Source organism: Leopardus geoffroyi, chromosome D4 (genome assembly GCF_018350155.1).
Source record: "Leopardus geoffroyi isolate Oge1 chromosome D4, O.geoffroyi_Oge1_pat1.0, whole genome shotgun sequence".
NCBI lineage: Eukaryota > Metazoa > Chordata > Mammalia > Carnivora > Felidae > Leopardus > Leopardus geoffroyi.
Genome location: NC_059342.1, coordinates 61,709,527 through 61,726,034, shown reverse-complemented (window position 1 = coordinate 61,726,034; position 16,508 = coordinate 61,709,527). Strand labels below are relative to the sequence as shown.

The window sequence follows — 16,508 nt, the reverse complement described above, 5'->3', positions numbered from 1 at the left end:
GCTTTCAGATTTCTTTAAGGTCAAAATGATATATGACTTAGGAAGATCCTTCTGGTCATGCTTGAAAGGTGAATAAATCTCTCAACATCGATTTTATATTTGGATTTCTATGCCGTTGTCTTGTATTCTTTAAAGCAAAAGAAAAAAAAAACAAAAAATAAAATGCCTGCAATTTATTAAGTCACATATCTAAAGAGACCACCACCCAACTTGTTGTAAATGTTATCCGTTTTCTTGGTTTTCTATTTCTGTCTTGAACTTCTGGATTCATAATTCCTATGAAACAAAAGTACATCTTAGGAAATGGGTAGATGTGCTGTGTTATATCTTCTCTCTGTATTTGGTTCCTTTCTGACCTATTTCCACATGTTTAAGATTGCTGCTCTTGTTAGCTATATTGTTTTCATGTTATTATTACTTTTAATTGCTTTAAAAAATCTGTCAATGGCAAAATCTTGTCAATACTTCTACGCATGTCTTCTGCTGGCATGGGGGACTTTAGATGCTATCGATATTTTTAATAAATTAATTTAATTTCTCTGGTTGTGGAAATAGTGTGCATTTTTAGCTCATTTTTATGTGAACATCATCTTTTTTGAGATTAATTCTTAATCTATTATTAGCTTTTTCTTTTTCCTTGTTGTCATCTTATCCCATTTGTTCTTTTCATTAAAACCTCGTCGTTGTCTGCCTGTTGGCAGAGACATTCTAGCTTTGCATATTCTAAGTAGGTGATATTATCTAGTGTTGTTTCTTACATACTTAAATACTGCATAAATTTGTCACCTCTAAGCAACTGGGCCAATATTGTTGTCTTTTTATTTTCTAGATTCCTACTGTGTTAGTGTCTTAGTCAGTTCAGGCGACTATAAGAAATTACCACAGACCAGGTGGCTTACACAGCAAACATTTACTTCTCACAGTTCTGGAGGCTGGGAAGTCCAAGATCAAGTGCCATCAGATCTGGTGTCTGGTGCGGGCCCACTTCCTGGTTTGCAGATGGGTGTCTTCTCATTGTACTTCTACCTGGCAGAGAGCAGAGAGAGAAGCATGCTCTGTCCCATCTCTTCTCCTGAGGGCACTAATCCCATTCATGAAGGTAGAGTCTCTCACATTACCTCCCAACACTACCACACTGGGGGTTAGGACTTCAACATATGCATTGGGGGGGGGGGGGGCACAAACATTCAGTCCATGATGCCTAGGCCTGATGTTGAAATGGTCTCTTGACTCACAAAGATGATTTGATTGGATGCTACTTAATTGGCTGGCTTCTGGAGATATTCACCAGGCCTGTGAATTTAATGGCTTGGTTGCCTATTGGGTCTATTATTAAAGTGATTTTTTAAATCAGTTGATAGTGAGGATTTTCAACACGATTTCATGCATCCTAAAATTACAGCAATAATAATAACAGCAATAGTAATAAATGTGAGTATTTATTATGTGTCCAACCCTGTGCTAAATGCTCTTCATACATCATCTCATTTAATCCTCCTGAAATAAGTATCACTGACCCCCTTAACACAGCGTAACACCAAGCCAGACACTAAGTGGCAGAGCGTGATTCAAACTCAGGTCTTTCTGATCCAAAGTCTGTGTGCTCTGCTCTATTTAGCATTAGCACCATATGACCCAGGCTGCTTTTCAATAATGATGACAATTTGATTGAACTCCCCCTCTCTGATCTTTGGCTTTGTTAGTGGCTTTCTGCCCATTGTCTTGCCGTATAAAACCGTTCAGCATTTCTTTCAAGCATATAAAATAAAAACCTAGTGAGAATGTTATGGCAAGAATGGAGATAATTCAGTTTCGGGTCACATCAACATTCAAATTCTATTTTAAAGTCCATGCCATGATTGACTTCCTCCGGGCTAAAATCTTTTCTGAAATTTTTCTATATAGGTACTCCGTGTTGGGCATGGAAGCTCCCAGAGATTCAGTTGACCATACAGGGAAAGTTCTAGGCCTTGTTTTCTGGAAACTTGTGTTGCACCTCTGGACGCAAAAGACAATATGGCAAGCACCTGGAGTGGCGCATGCGCCCCAACCCTGGGCTTGCACCACAAGGGAGCACACACAGGAGCTCCGAGAACAGGTGCACGAAGACAGCACGAACGGAGTCACCCAGGCAGAGGCCACACCACGTATGCGCCCATATGTTGTCTGCCCCTCTGGTCCTGGGCAGCCGCCACCAGCCCCAGCCTGGACCCCTGCACAGAAAAGCCTCTTCGGCCCCTCTTCGGCCCCTCTTTGTCGCGCTGGCTCCGCCTATGGTCACTAAAATCCCATCCTTCTAGTAGGTCATCCTTCCAGCCTGTCAGTTTGAGTATGAATTTGTGTAATCCAGTATTTCAGACAGGACTCCCACTTTTGTTTCATCTTGTAAACTGTAGAACACATTTTCAACATTTTCACAGGGATTTTACTTAGAACATTCAATAGGTCCAAAGATAGAGTTTAGAAGCATAGAAAAATCCTCCTCACAGGTTTATCCTGAGTAATTAACAGGTTATGGATTCATTTATGGTTAAAAAAAAAAAAAAGCTCCACAAGAAAACACTGCTTTCCTACCTCAGAACCCCTCAGGTATCTCTCCTCTGGGGGGCCTCTGAAGGGAACCATTAAGCAATATTGAGGCATATCTGGGTCTTCTTGGCATGAGACCATCCACTAGCCAAAATGTTGCTCACATTGTAATACTCCCCCTTCTTCTGGCACTTAGCATAGCTAGAAACAGCCTTTGTATTTCTTTTTCTCATCGTTTTTGCAAATCTCAGATTAAGTAGGGTTTTATCCTCCACGACTCATCCTTCTAAGTCTCTGTCATTTCTTATTTTCAGCTCCGTTTCTAAGCTTCTGCTTCCATCTGTGTTCCAAAGCTTTTTATAATGTGTGTTCACCAGAGAGACCCCGGGGCAGTTATATCGATTTCTTTAGATGATATAAGAAGAGTTCAGGCAAAAAGAATCACTATCAACTGATCTTTAGCCTTTGCTTCTTGGGTCTTCCCCCCCCCCCCCCCCAATTCTGTCTCTGTCTCTGACTCTCTCTCTCTCTCACCAACTCTGCTTGGATCACTGTTACCACCATCACTCCTGGTACTCCTGGCTCTTGCAGCTGAAGGGCAAAGCATTCCTCTTTCCCCTTAATGGAAAAGAGACGCCAGCCTTCTCTCAACTCCTCACCTCACCCGGCTCCTTCCTGCCTCAGGGCCTTTGCATGTTCTGCCTCTGTTGGGAACACTCTGCCCTCCCTCTCCACCCACTCACACATTTCCCTACTACAGCCTGACTCCTCATCTGGCTCCTCTCCTCTCCTATCCTTCAGGTCTCTGCTTTCAGGCCACTTCCTCAGAGGGGCTTTTCTGACCCGACCTCCTCTCCCCGGGTCAAAATGACATCTTCTATGTCACTCTCAAGCATACCACCCTGTTCTTCGCCCTCACACCATCTATCACGCTTCCAATTATAGGCATAGTTGCGTTTGTTCCCCACATACCCTGCTCTCCACTTCGTATCTGAGCCCCATGGAGGCGGGGGCTTATTTGTCATAACCACACAGCAACCCCAAGGCATGAAAGAACACACGATCAATATTTAACTGGATGAGTGAATGAACCTCCAAATGCTGAATATTTTAGGAACATTTTCCTAGAAGGCAGGAGAAAAACAACAAATTTAAAGATGCAGTACCTGAGGAGTTTAAAGAATACTCTCTCTTAATGTAACTGACCATTTGAGCCCAATTAGCCTCGGCGGGTTATCACATGGAAGAAGCTAGTGCTTGGGTAACCTACCCCAGTTTGCTCAGGGCTGGCTTGGCGTTAAAACCGGAAGTCTCACATCTCAGGAAACTTTCCTGTCCCAGCCAGTCCAGGATGGTTGATGGCCCTTCCTAGCACAGCCCTTGTCTTAACCCCTCCTGGAATAAAAGAATAAGTTTTCCTGAATGTCTTCTTTTAGAACCAAGATGGATTAGTTTTTGTGGACTTTCTAGCTGTGCAAAAATCTTCTCTTTAAATGCGATGATATATTTTGGCTGGAAACCTGACCTGGGGCTGGGCTTTTATTTTGGTTGTTGTTTCACCAGGGTGTATATACTCAGGGACCATGCGTTCTGCTTTCTCCTAGAGTGGCTGATGCTAAATATGGCATATTTTTTGTTAAATCGAGCCGTACAGGATAACGTTTTTCTTCTTCCATAAGTTGCTAAGATCTTTTCTTTCCACACGGACTTCAGGAATTTTTGGCCACTAATTATCTGGGTGCACCTTTATTTGGTTTCTTTTTGCAGATTTTCTTGAGTTGTTTCTACAATAGTTCTTTGGGAACAGTGTTGTAAGAATTTTTCTTTGTTTTCTTCCCATTTCCCTCCTATTTCCTCTTTCACTTCCTTCAAATGTACCTATACCTTGGGAAACATTCCTCTTCTGCCTATCCTCAGGGCCCTCTCTTGTTTTAAAGCCCAGCTTATGGAGTTTCTTGGCTCTGGTGGTCTTTATGCTCTTTTCTGTGAACCTAATTCCTTTTTCTTCCTGTTGGCTGGTAATGATTTCCAGTTTGCTGGTTATTGTTTCTAGTGTTCTTTTTATAATTCCTTGAAGCTTGTAACTATAAAAAGGGGTGGATCCAAAATCTTCCTGTTTCTAAATCTCTGAGACATGTTCTGTGAGCCATTTCTTTTCTCTATCCTTCCGTCCGCTTCCATTTTATTCCATCTTATAACAGTAACTACTAATAATACCATTTGAAGGTGTCTTCTTTCCTTTAGTGACTTTTTTTCTTCTTTCCTGAATTAATTTATTAACTCCTCTACTATTTTCTTTCTTTGGGGGTTTGCCTGCCTTGTAACTCAGTGGCCCTTGTGACTGCCCCTATCTAGTTTATTCTAACCTATCTTTCCAGTTTTGCTGTAGAGAGTTGATTACTGAGGCAGAGTCCATAACAACACCACCAGCCACCAGGGGCTGTCTCCTCTGGATTTTAGACATGAGGGTTCAGAAGCATCCTCGCCCTTGGGAAGCCAGACCAGTAACATGACGTGATACAATAGACAGAGTCTATCCAGGACTTAGAAGAAAAAAACCCTATGAGTGGTTATCTGAAAATCAGTAAATAAGAGCTATGTGTAATAAGGTACAAAAGAGAAGCACTTGGCTACCCAAAGAACTGTCTCCAGCTCATGAATAATCAAAGCAATATGGAAATCTTAATAACCAAAATAACCTGCAGCCACAACAGACTCAGAGGTTTGGTGAGGCCACAGGATTCCTCCATAAAACATGCTCGGCACTATTTTCATTGACTTCAAGACACAGATACATGCTCAGGAAACCTTCAATAACGGAACCATATAGGAAGGATGCAATAGTAGCCCTTGGCTAATGCTGACCTAGCCTCCCTCCCTCCCTCGCCCACCCCTTACTCCCCCTTCCCTACAGTGTCTGCATTCTCTTGGTCTCTCCTGTTCAACTGCCCAGAGCAGGTACCATCTGACGGGACTGGATGATCGGCATCCAAGTAGGCGTTTCTCTGTTAGGCAGCCTTTAGCTCCAGCTGGTCCAATCAAAACAGCAGAATTTGTTCTGCTCAAAGCATAAAGCTTTGTAAGCCATAAAAAATCGCTAAGAAGCTACTTTTCTCGGAAGGGAACTACATAACTGGCACCTTGGAAGCTGTGTAAGGAAAAATGAGAATTTGAGCAGCTGATAAAACAAACAAGCAAACCAGTTCTGACCAAGTTAGTTAAAGAGGAGTTGGAAGAGGCCTTCCGAATTTTTCCTATAACACTGCTGCCTTTTGTCTCCACGCCTTTTGCTCTGATGCATGAGGTTGAATTAGAAAGTCAGTCTGTGACTATGCTTCCATTACGAAAATGGCTAGTTCATTGGCTTTGATTTAGTTATCTATTACTTGAAATATCATTGGCTTCTTCGGCCATCTTTTTGTATCCAAATCCTACTTATCCTTGCAGGCCCAGCCTAAACGCCAGTCCACCGTGAACCTCCCTGGAGTCCCCCAGCTCACCGTGCTCCCCATTTACCACTACCCTAATCACTGCCCACACCGTATTGTGGGTCTTCTCCTACATGGTTATTCTCAACTCTTGACCATGAGCCTCATTTTTGGACCCTCTCCCCACTTCCCCAACATCTGCTGGCATCACCTCTAGAACTGAATAGGACCTTATGGCAGGCAGAATAGCAATTCATAGGTTACCTAATTGGCTAAAGGGAACTGGAGTTTCAGGTGCCATTGAGGTTCTAATCAGCTGGCCTGGAGATAAGAGGATTATCCTCGGGGCCCCGACTAATCACATGACTCCTTAAAGGTAGAAGAAGAGGCAGAAGAGAGGGTTGGAGTGATGTGATGTGACTCAACCGGCCAGAGGTTTTGAAACAGAGGAAGGGGCAATGAGCCGAGAAATGCAGGCAGCCCCTAGACTGGAAAAGTCAAGAAAACAGATTCTCCCCTTAAGAGTCCAGAAAGAACACAGCTTTTCCAACAGCTTGATCTTAGCCCAGTGAGACCTGTGTCTGACTCTTGACCTACAGCACCATAAAACAATAGATATGTGTTATTTTAAGCATCTCAGTTTGCGGTGATTTGAAGACAAATACGAAGCTCCATAAATATTTGTTTAATTAACCAATGGTAGTCATTTTTTATCATTTTTTATTTCTAAACCAGAATTAAATCAACTCAAACTTCACAGGATCTCACATTTAGAATATTTTTCTTTGTTTATGGAGATGAGCGAAATATAAATCTTTCTTTTTATTGAAACACACATTCAGGGGCACCTGGGTGGCTCAGTCAGTTAGCATCCGACTTTGGCTCAGGTCATGATCTCACAGCTTGTGATTTCGAGCCCCACATTGAGCTCACTGCTGTCAGTGCAGAGCCCACTTCAGATCCTCCCTCTCTCTCTCTCTCTCTGCCCCTTCCCTGCTCACACTCTCTCTCTCAAAATAAATTTTAAAAACACATTCAAAACAATATATATATTTTAGATGTTTAAGAAAGGAGGAAGGCCGTTTATAATTCACCAAGATGCAACTGCTTTCATTATCTCTTCCTTTTCCATCCCTGATCATAGGTACATGTGATTTTATGCTGAAATAATAGCGATCATAGCCAGAATATAATTGTATATTCTTTTACATTTTGTACTTTATAATAAATATATTTAATAGTTTGATGTGGCCCTCATAGTTGTGATTATAATCATCGCCTTGTATTGCATTAAGTTGGGGTGCCAGAATTTACTTCCATTCCTATTCAGTGGATCATTGGGTTGTTTCAGGTATTTTTTTCCTTACACTCAGAGAAAATATTGGAGTTAAATTTTGTCTTCATTTAACCTTTGCTTCGGTTGAGTTATCTGCACAGCCGACTTCCCCAGTGGAGACAATGAAAAGAAAGGGTCACGGTGGTCGTGATGTCTGTCGATGAGTATCACTACAGAGACTCCAGACGTTGACCAGTTTCACAACTATTTTAGTCAGCATTTGGGGCTTATCGTAGCTGTGTATACTATGACTGCATGGTCGCTAGTCAGGATTCACACTCATTTGCTATTTCATTTGTTATGTTTTTATGGAGCAAAATACACTTATGGCTTTTCTTCATTTACCTATATTATTTTCTATGTTATTTTTACCTATGATTATTTTACCAAGATTATTTTCTTATAAATATTATTTTCTTATAAATATTATTTTCTTCATTTACCTATATTATTTTACCTATGATTATTTTCTTATAAATAACACTTTAGAAAATGCAGTTCTTAACTTTCTGTCAAAGGTACCTACCAATGCTTGGTCATCTGGTTTGCTTTTTAATTTTATCTGTGGAGGGTTGGATTTATTGTTTGTGTCATTTGTTTAGGAAGCCAAACCAAAACAAAACCCTAACAATGACAAAATGAAACAACTATGTTATCTGAACTCTGTAAAGCAGGTTAGGCAATTCAAAATAAATGGGAACATTTGAAGTAGAGTATTATATGAATAGCCTGTTATGCTGGCTTTCAATTTTGATCTGATAACTTATATAATTTATAACATTAATAGCAATTTATCATTTTTGGCAAAATTCCTGTAGCTTATTTAATTTTCTTTTATCTCCCAACAAAGCTATAATTTGAAAATGAGCAAAAACCTTAAAATTAAATCAATTCAGAAAGAAAAACAACCTCTACTTCTGTCCCACAATGTTTTTTTTTCTGATTATAAAAATAGTGTATGTTTATTTTACAAAAATTAAAAATGACAGAAAGGAATTCAAAAATAAAAAAATTTCAACTTTGATCTCTCATCATCCAGAAATAACTCCTGCTACGCTGAGGTGTATTCTCTTTCAGTCTTTTTGCCAAGCGTGTGTGCGACTGTATAAAATTTTAATAAATTCTTGATTATACTATTTTGCATCATATTATTTTATGACCTGACTCTTTTTCTGGTGAGCATTTTCCTGTATCATTAAATACTTTTGAACCAACCGTATAACTGAATTACATTATCTCCGTGGGCTAAGTACGCTCTACCTTAGAAGCAGTTTGAATTCCTGAAGGAAGTGTTCACATTCCTTAGTGAAAGATAAGTCCAAGTTTTCTGCCCCTGGTCCTAAGATCGAGTTCACGGAGTCTCCGGGGAGCAGCTCACAACAGAAACAGTCACCTTGTGCGGAAAACCAGAGCTCTGCCTGTGGCCGCTCTCCATGGCACATCCCCATCCACCTCCTAAAAGTCCTGGCACACTGTGTTCCAAGGCGCTACCTATTTTTAGAAGATGTTTTCCTCTTGTTTCTGCAGCTGTTTTTAATCACAAGCTTTGAGTACTCCATCCCAAAGAAACCCTGGCAGAGACAAAGGTGTAAAGAAGGAAAGGACAGGACGCTTGTCAAAGCCATCTTACACACCATATTTACGGAAAGGGAACTTATCCACGGAGAATGGCACATTTGTTACTGCATTGTGACAAAAAAGCAGAGGATACATGGCCAGACAGACATGGTTTGAGTCCCCACACAGCCCCTGAATTGCCATCTGGGTGACCTGAGGGAAAGTCCTTAGCTGGACTTTAATTTCCTCCCCTGTTTAGTAATAACTACACCACTAAATTATAAGAGCTAGATAATCAGGTAAATCTGCTTTGTAAATTATAAAGACTATTTCTATACCTTAATTAGAGGGAGAAGGAACTTCTGCGGCATCCTTCTTATGCCTCTACTTTTTATTAATTATGCGTTCACAAGTTATCAACAATAAAACAGACCAACCTGTATACCTAAATGCGTATAAGGATATGAGATCATTCAGAAGGAATCGGACTTTTGAGTAAAATTATGCGAAAAGCGGTCATAAATCCCCAAATTTCAGTGGCCTCCCTCAATAAAAGTTGTGTGGCTCATGAGAACATCCAACACCAATTGTTGGTAGTTGGTGTGTAGTTTTCCAGGGATCCAGGCTCCTTCCACATTGTGGCTCTGTCCTCACCCTCTGGGGCTTCTGGATCCCCTGCCTTCAGCCAGCAGATGAGGAAAATGAAAGGAGGGAGAAGGCACACACCTACGTCTCAATCACCACAACCAGAAAGTGCCATTCATCATTCCAGTCACAGTCTGTGGGCAAGAATCCATGTCAGAGCACACTTTGATGCAAAAGGAGCTGGGAAATACAGTCTAGGTTTGGTGGGGGCTAGCCAGCCTTCCACATATATTAATATAATTAACAGAAGGAAACATATGCCAAGAATAGATGCTCAGATTGAGCATTACCTAGAGTTCTGGGCTGAAAGTGAATGATAGGTTCTCTTTACGATCCCTTACAGTCTTGTGCACAGCACACTCTTACACACTTATAAAGTGTATAGTCTCATGGCATACTGAATGGCTTGTTTACAGGGGTCTTCAGAAGACTACGTGTGTTCCTGTGTTTATTCGCTGATTCTTCATTCATTCAGAATGCATTAGTCAAGCACACACTGTGAGCAAGGAACCTATACCCATGAAAAGTGACACATTAGAGGCCTGAGGCAAGCTCAAGCAAAGAGCTATCCCCAAATACCTCTGTTCCATTTGAGCACTAACACCAACAAATTCTGAAATCAGGCTGCTGACTCAGATCTGGCCTCTGCCTCTGATAGCTGTGTGGCCTTGAGCAAGTTACCTAGCCTGTCTGGGCTTCTGCTTTCTTATCTGTAAGACGAGGATGAATGAAGGAGTGCCCGGAACACAGCAAGGGCCCCACACGTGCTAGCTCTCTGACCCCCATCACCACATCTCCTCAATCCACCCCACTCTGTCCACCTATAATAACCCTGCTGGAATGTGCAGTTTGGGGAATTGGGCAAAGAATTTGTTATTCAAATAAATAACTTTTCCTGAACGCACTAGCTGTGAAATCTGCCAGTGAGGATGTGAGAAGTGTGATTATTTTGATGATGGGAAATTGGAAAGAGAATGTTCTAAATCACGGCTTGCCAATCCTTTTCATACAAATATAATATTAATAGGTATCATTTATTAAATACCCACTTCTGTGAAAAATGCAAAAGTGGGTCTTCGTGTATTCCCTTCCATGTAATCCCCACAGCAACCCCATGAAATAGGTGTTATCATCACTTTACAGAATGAACAGCAGTAACAATGAAGATGAGGATCAGAGGGGCTTGTGATTTGCCCAAAACCACACAGCCGGTAAATACTAGAGTGGAGATCTGAGCCTAGGGTGGTCTGTTCCACCCAGGACAGCTCCAGGTCTGTTTGCCTACAGGACATACTGCTTTCCAGGTTCTTTTAATTAAAGGGGGTCTTTCTTGGGCATAGCAAGAAAGAATCACAATATTCTCACAACACTCTACTGTTTTCAAATTCCGTGCTGTCTTTTGATCCTCATATCGCCCTGTGAAATAAGTAGGGCAGGGATTACTACCTGCCTTGGACACTGAGGAGAAACTGAGACTCAGGAAGTCCCCTCCATGTTGTGTGAGTGACTAACTATAATAGCAAGCATTTCCTGGACACTAGCTACCTACATGTCTGCTATGGTGAGAGGTATTTTGTGTACATTTCTCCTTTAGTGCCCTTAAAAACTCCATGAAATGAGTACCTTTATTATCTCCATTATGCACATGCAGGGGAGTGGCACTTAAATATTAGAATCCTGTGCCAGTCAACTGGTGTGCAATGAAGAAGACAAAATTCAACACGATCCCAAGCTAAAGAGACTGAGGTGTACTGTCTCCCATGCCCTTTGTCTGGAAAAGCAAAGCAACACAAAACAAAACAAAACAAAACAAAACAAAAACAAATACACTTCTCCATTCAATGAGTATTTCCTGAGCACCTACTCTGTGACATGCAGCCGTCCCCAGGCAGACTAGGGCTCTGTTTTCATGGGGTGACAGCTTAGTAGGAAAAAACAAATAATGAACAAGGAAACAAATTGGCAAATAGTATACTTCCTGATAGAAATGGCTCTGGGGAGGGCATAAAACTGACTAAAGGGGTAGAGGATGACGGGGTGGCTAGTTTAGACAAGGCGGTGACATGTGGCCAGATGCCTGAATGTTAATAAGCATCCAGCATGCAGTCACACACATTCATGCAGCCTTCTGGGGAAAGGCTACCCAGTCTGAAGAAGCAGTGAATGTATTATTGGCTTTGAAGTGTTTAAAGAAGAGTATGAAAGCCACAGTGACCATACATGATAGGTAACAATAGAGTAACAGTAGTGATGACAATAAGGGGAGTGAGAATCATAGAAAAGTATGGCCGGGTCGCCTGGGTGGCTCAGTTGGTTAAGTGTCCAACTTTGGCTCAGGTCATGATCTTACGGTCCATGAGTTCGAGCCCCCACGTGGGGCTCTGTGCTGTCAGTTTAGAGCCTGGAGCCTGCTTCAGATTCTGTCTCCCTCTCTCTCTGCCCCTTCCCTGTGCTCACTCTCTCTCTCTTAAAAATAAATAAACATTAAAAAAAAAAAAAGGTATGTCCAGTTGTCACTTGGAAATGTAGATGCAAACATCCTAAATTATGAATATTAAAAAATCAAATCCAAGTGTATATTAAAGAATAAATTGCGTCCAAGGAGAACTGACCTAAGGGGCAAAGGACAATTCAACATTAGAGAAATTCATCCTGTAATTCGCCACAGAAATAAAGTAATATTAATTATCTCAATAAATACAGAAGTATTCAATAAAATTTAGCATTCAGCATTAATTTTTTAAAATCTTAGTAAGTCAGGGGACACCTGGGTGGCTTAGTCGGTTGGGCGTCCTACTTTGGTTCAGGTCATGGTCTCACGGTTCGTGGGTTCGAGCCCTGCATTGGGCTCTGTGCTGTCAGTTTAGAGCCTGGAGCCTGCTTCAGATTTTGTGTCTCCCTCTCTCTGCCCCTCCCCCACTCACTCTCTCTCTCTCTCTCTCTCTCTCTCTCTCTCAAGAATAAACATTAAGAAAATTTTAAATCTCAGTAAGTCAGGAATTGGAATGCAAGTTCATCAACAGAAAAAAGGATACCTATCAGGATTCATCAGCAGTTAAATGCTTAGTGATGGGATCTAGAAGCATCCCCACTAAAGATGAATGCAAAACAGAACTGATTGCTGTCATCGATACTAGTCATTATTGCTGTGAAGTCAACAAGGCAAGGAAAATAGAGACTTAAAACTTGGAAAGGAAAAAAAATAATAACTTTCACTTTTTGCAGATAATATGACTGCCCACCTAAAAAACCAGCAGAAAAGTATCAGAACTAATAAGAAAGTTCCAAACCATGGAAAGACTCATTTATATATTTAATCCAATAGTATTAACTGAATAATAACTTTTAAAGAATTCAATTTATACAAAAAAAACCCATAAAATTCCTAGAAAACAAAAATAATTTTCAGCATGCAAGATCTATTTGAAGATAAAGTAACATGAAAATCTAAATAAATGAAGTAATAAACCTGGTTAGGAGGTCTTAGTATTGAGAATACACTGATGTCCCCCATATTTGTCCATCAGTGCAATTCCAGTCTAAATTCAACGGCATTTTTTATTCAGGTCTTATCCTACCGGATGTCAAAACACACTGTAAGCTATTGTAATTAAAATGGTCTAGTATTGGGGCGCCTGGGTGGCGCAGTCGGTTAAGCGTCCGACTTCAGCCAGGTCACGATCTCGCGGTCCGTGAGTTCGAGCCCCGCGTCAGGCTCTGGGCTGATGGCTCAGAGCCTGGAGCCTGTTTCCGATTCTGTGTCTCCTTCTCTCTCTGCCCCTCCCCCGTCCATGCTCTGTCTCTCTCTCAATAAATAAACGTTGAAAAAATAAATAAATAAATAAATAAATAAATAAATAAATAAAATGGTCTAGTATTGGTGAAGATACTGACAAATAGATCAATAGGACAGAATTATAAACCCAGCAACAAACTCAAGTATATATGAAAATTATGTATACGATTGAGGTGATAGTTCAAATTAGTAGAGAAACAATGGATTAATCCACAAGTGAGATTGAACCAGTTGGCTACTCATTTGGGGAAAAAATTAAATGACACACTTAGATAAAAGATTACTACCCAGAACATATAGAGTTTCTAACAAAGCAAAAAGAAAAACGCAACTCAATTGTAAAAATTTGTAAAGGAAATAAACAGGCAATTCACAGAAAATTAATAATTCACACCCAATTAATAATCATGCAGAGCTGCATTAGTCAAGGAAAAGAGAATTATTTGACCAAAAGTAAGAAGATAGATTAGTTGGCGAAAATGTGGAGAAATAGACATTCTCATATGTGCTATGTATATGAACTGATGAAACCAATTGATGAAGGCCTGTTGAGAACATCCATCAAAATTTCAAATGCACATATCAATTGAGACAGCTATTCCCCTCCTAGGGCTCTTTCCAAAAAAAAAAAAAAAAATAGTTGTTTGTGTGCCCCACACAGCTCATTGTTCAAATTTATGTAATGGATCCAAGAGTGCTCATCACACAGGATTGTACGTGGTAGCAAAAAACTAAAACCTAATTTACTGTTAATAAGGAGAGGAATAGCTAAGTAAATTATGGTAGTATATCCATTTCTCAGAAAGCAGAGTGCATTAGAGATATGGTAACAGGAAGATCTCCAAAATATATTACTTCGTGGGAAAAGCAAGCAGCAAAATGATATGTGATTAATACGCCTACGGGTGTAAATGCATCAAGAGGGGAGAGGGGTGTATGCCACACTTCCTCTGGGGGTGGGGAGGAGTGGGGAAAGGAGAGTTCGACTCTTTTTATATATCACATCTGTCATTTGGCTCTTTTACCAAAAAAAAAAAAAAATGGAATGATTGTATCATTTGAGTAATGTCTGGAAACATGCATTAGGTATCATCACTATCTCTGTGTGGTAAGAAGACGGGACAAAAAGGAAGGAAGAACAATGAATTGCTGATTCTCGTCTCTCAGGGTTTAGGGTCCCTGGCCTTGAGATTCGGGCCTGGGGAAGGGAAGAAAGGCAGGAATGGGTACAAATAGTGCAGAGAGGGATCAGATGGAAGGTACCCACCTTCTGAGTCACTCTGTATCCCCCCTGGTGCTGGGTGATCCTGCTCTGGTGTCACTGGCCAACAGGCAATCCATTGTACGGTCAGCGTCCCATCTCAGCCATCTCAGACATCTCCATCTTTCATCACTCTGACAAGGGACTTCAAGATGTCTTCCTATCATTACGACATTGGCCAGCATATCCTCTTTATATATACTTCAGAGATTTTAAATAAGCAAGGGACTAAGGTGTCTGGTCCAGCTTTCTCAGAGCAAGTGCCTTCCTCAGATACTTTGACTGCATGACTGAACACTTTCACCCACAACCCCATCCACACCAGCACAAATGGAAAATAGTTTATACTACAACCTCAATACATGACAGCCCATAAATCAGCCCTTACATAATTACAAGGCTGTGGGAATCAATACCTAAGACCCCAAAATAAAATTCAGAATTACAATGTTACTATAATCATTATTGCTTATTAAAATAATTACCAGGCATAACATTTTGCAGTTATCAAGTACTTCCAATTTATTATTTAAAGGATCTTTACAATAACTCTGTGAGTTGTACAAGACAGTGATTATTTTCCCATTTCATAAGTTAGGAAACAGGCCCAGAAAGGGGATGTGATTGCCCAAAATCTCATCACTACTAAGATACAGGCTTTCTGACTCTAAAATATGTGTTGTAATGGGGTGCCTGCATGGCTCAGTTGGTTGAGCACCAACTCTCGATTTTGGCTCAGGTCACTATCCTAGGGTCGTGGGATCGAGCCCCACATGGGGCTCTGTGCTGAGCGTGGAGCCTGCTTAAGGTTGTTTTTCTCTCTACCTCTGCCCCTCTCTCACACTTACTCTCTTTCTCTCTACAGTAAAATAAATAAACAAAAGAAATAGATAAAATATATGCTTTTTCTACATAAGTCCAGCTCCTTCCAAAATACCCAGTACTGTCACATTTATTCGAGATCTAACCTAGTAAGTTTAATGCTCAGGAGTATTGTCCTTACCCCAGAAGTGAGGAAACCCGAGGCCCCTGCACCACCCCCTAGAGTAGCTCTCTTAGGGTCCTTGCCCTGGGGTTCATCCTTTAGTCCAGAGGCCCTCACCTCAGTACATGGTTCCTGATCTGACTCATCGGCTTTCTTGGCCCCTAGCAGACTAGAAATAGGGAATCTGAGTGGTGGGAGTGGGGGCAGGAGGAACCTTTGAGACACAAGCTGTGCTATTCTCATTGTTTTTACTCAAACATGAATCTTTGTTCTACGATGCAAATTGTGAGACGTTGGTGCCAATCTGTTCTGAACAAAAGAATTTGGGTCTGAAAAAAACAAAATTTGAGATGGGAAGTCTGGCTTTTCTAGTTGCTCTTTTGAGCATCTGCCTCTCCCCACACCCCCCACGTTGGATCGCTCCCAAAGGTAGACGTGAACTTTGAGGAAAACTTCTCGGGCTGCTTACCAGTTGCAGAAGTCAAGGAGGATACAGAATGCCATTTGTCAAGGTGACTAAAATAAACATCCTTACGATGCTTAGCAAGTTGAAACAGCAATCCTAAAGGCCTTCCCTCAACACCTCAAAGATCTTAGGGTCCTTGGTTTCAATGGATATTTATCAAAGCCTGACCTTCCACTTCTTCTAAATGGAGTTGTCCATTGCCCCTATTGTCACATTATTATATTAATGACAGTATTGCAACTATATATTTATTTAGCTACTAATTATTTAACTAAAGTGCGCTTTTGCCATGTTATCTTCTAATATTCAGCCATATACCAAAAAAAAAAAAAGATAAATGGGGGCGCCTGGGTGGCGCAGTCGGTTAAGCGTCCGACTTCAGCCAGGTCACGATCTTGCAGTCCGTGAGTTCGAGCCCCGCGTCGGGCTCTGGGCTGATGGCTCAGAGCCTGGAGCCTGTTTCCGATTCTGTGTCTCCCTCTCTCTCTGCCCCTCCCCTGTTCAT

General features: G+C 41.1%; 2 long non-coding RNA genes across 6 annotated transcripts in view; one reads left to right on the top strand and one right to left on the bottom strand.

The window, feature by feature from the left end:
- LOC123593304 overlaps window positions 1-16,508 on the top strand; it is a 536,358-nt gene that overhangs the window by 453,279 nt on the left and 66,571 nt on the right. The gene's annotated exons all lie outside the window — the stretch shown is intronic.
- On the bottom strand, window positions 77-11,826 carry LOC123593303. Of its 4 annotated transcripts, none has more exons than XR_006710240.1 (3): window positions 8,554-10,437; window positions 900-1,026; window positions 77-276 (listed from the first exon to the last, which is right to left on the bottom strand). It is a non-coding gene; the product is annotated as an uncharacterized LOC123593303 (long non-coding RNA). The 4 variants fall into 4 exon arrangements; XR_006710241.1 differs by having other exon boundaries at window positions 915-1,026; window positions 8,554-10,434; XR_006710242.1 differs by having other exon boundaries at window positions 922-1,026; window positions 8,554-10,430.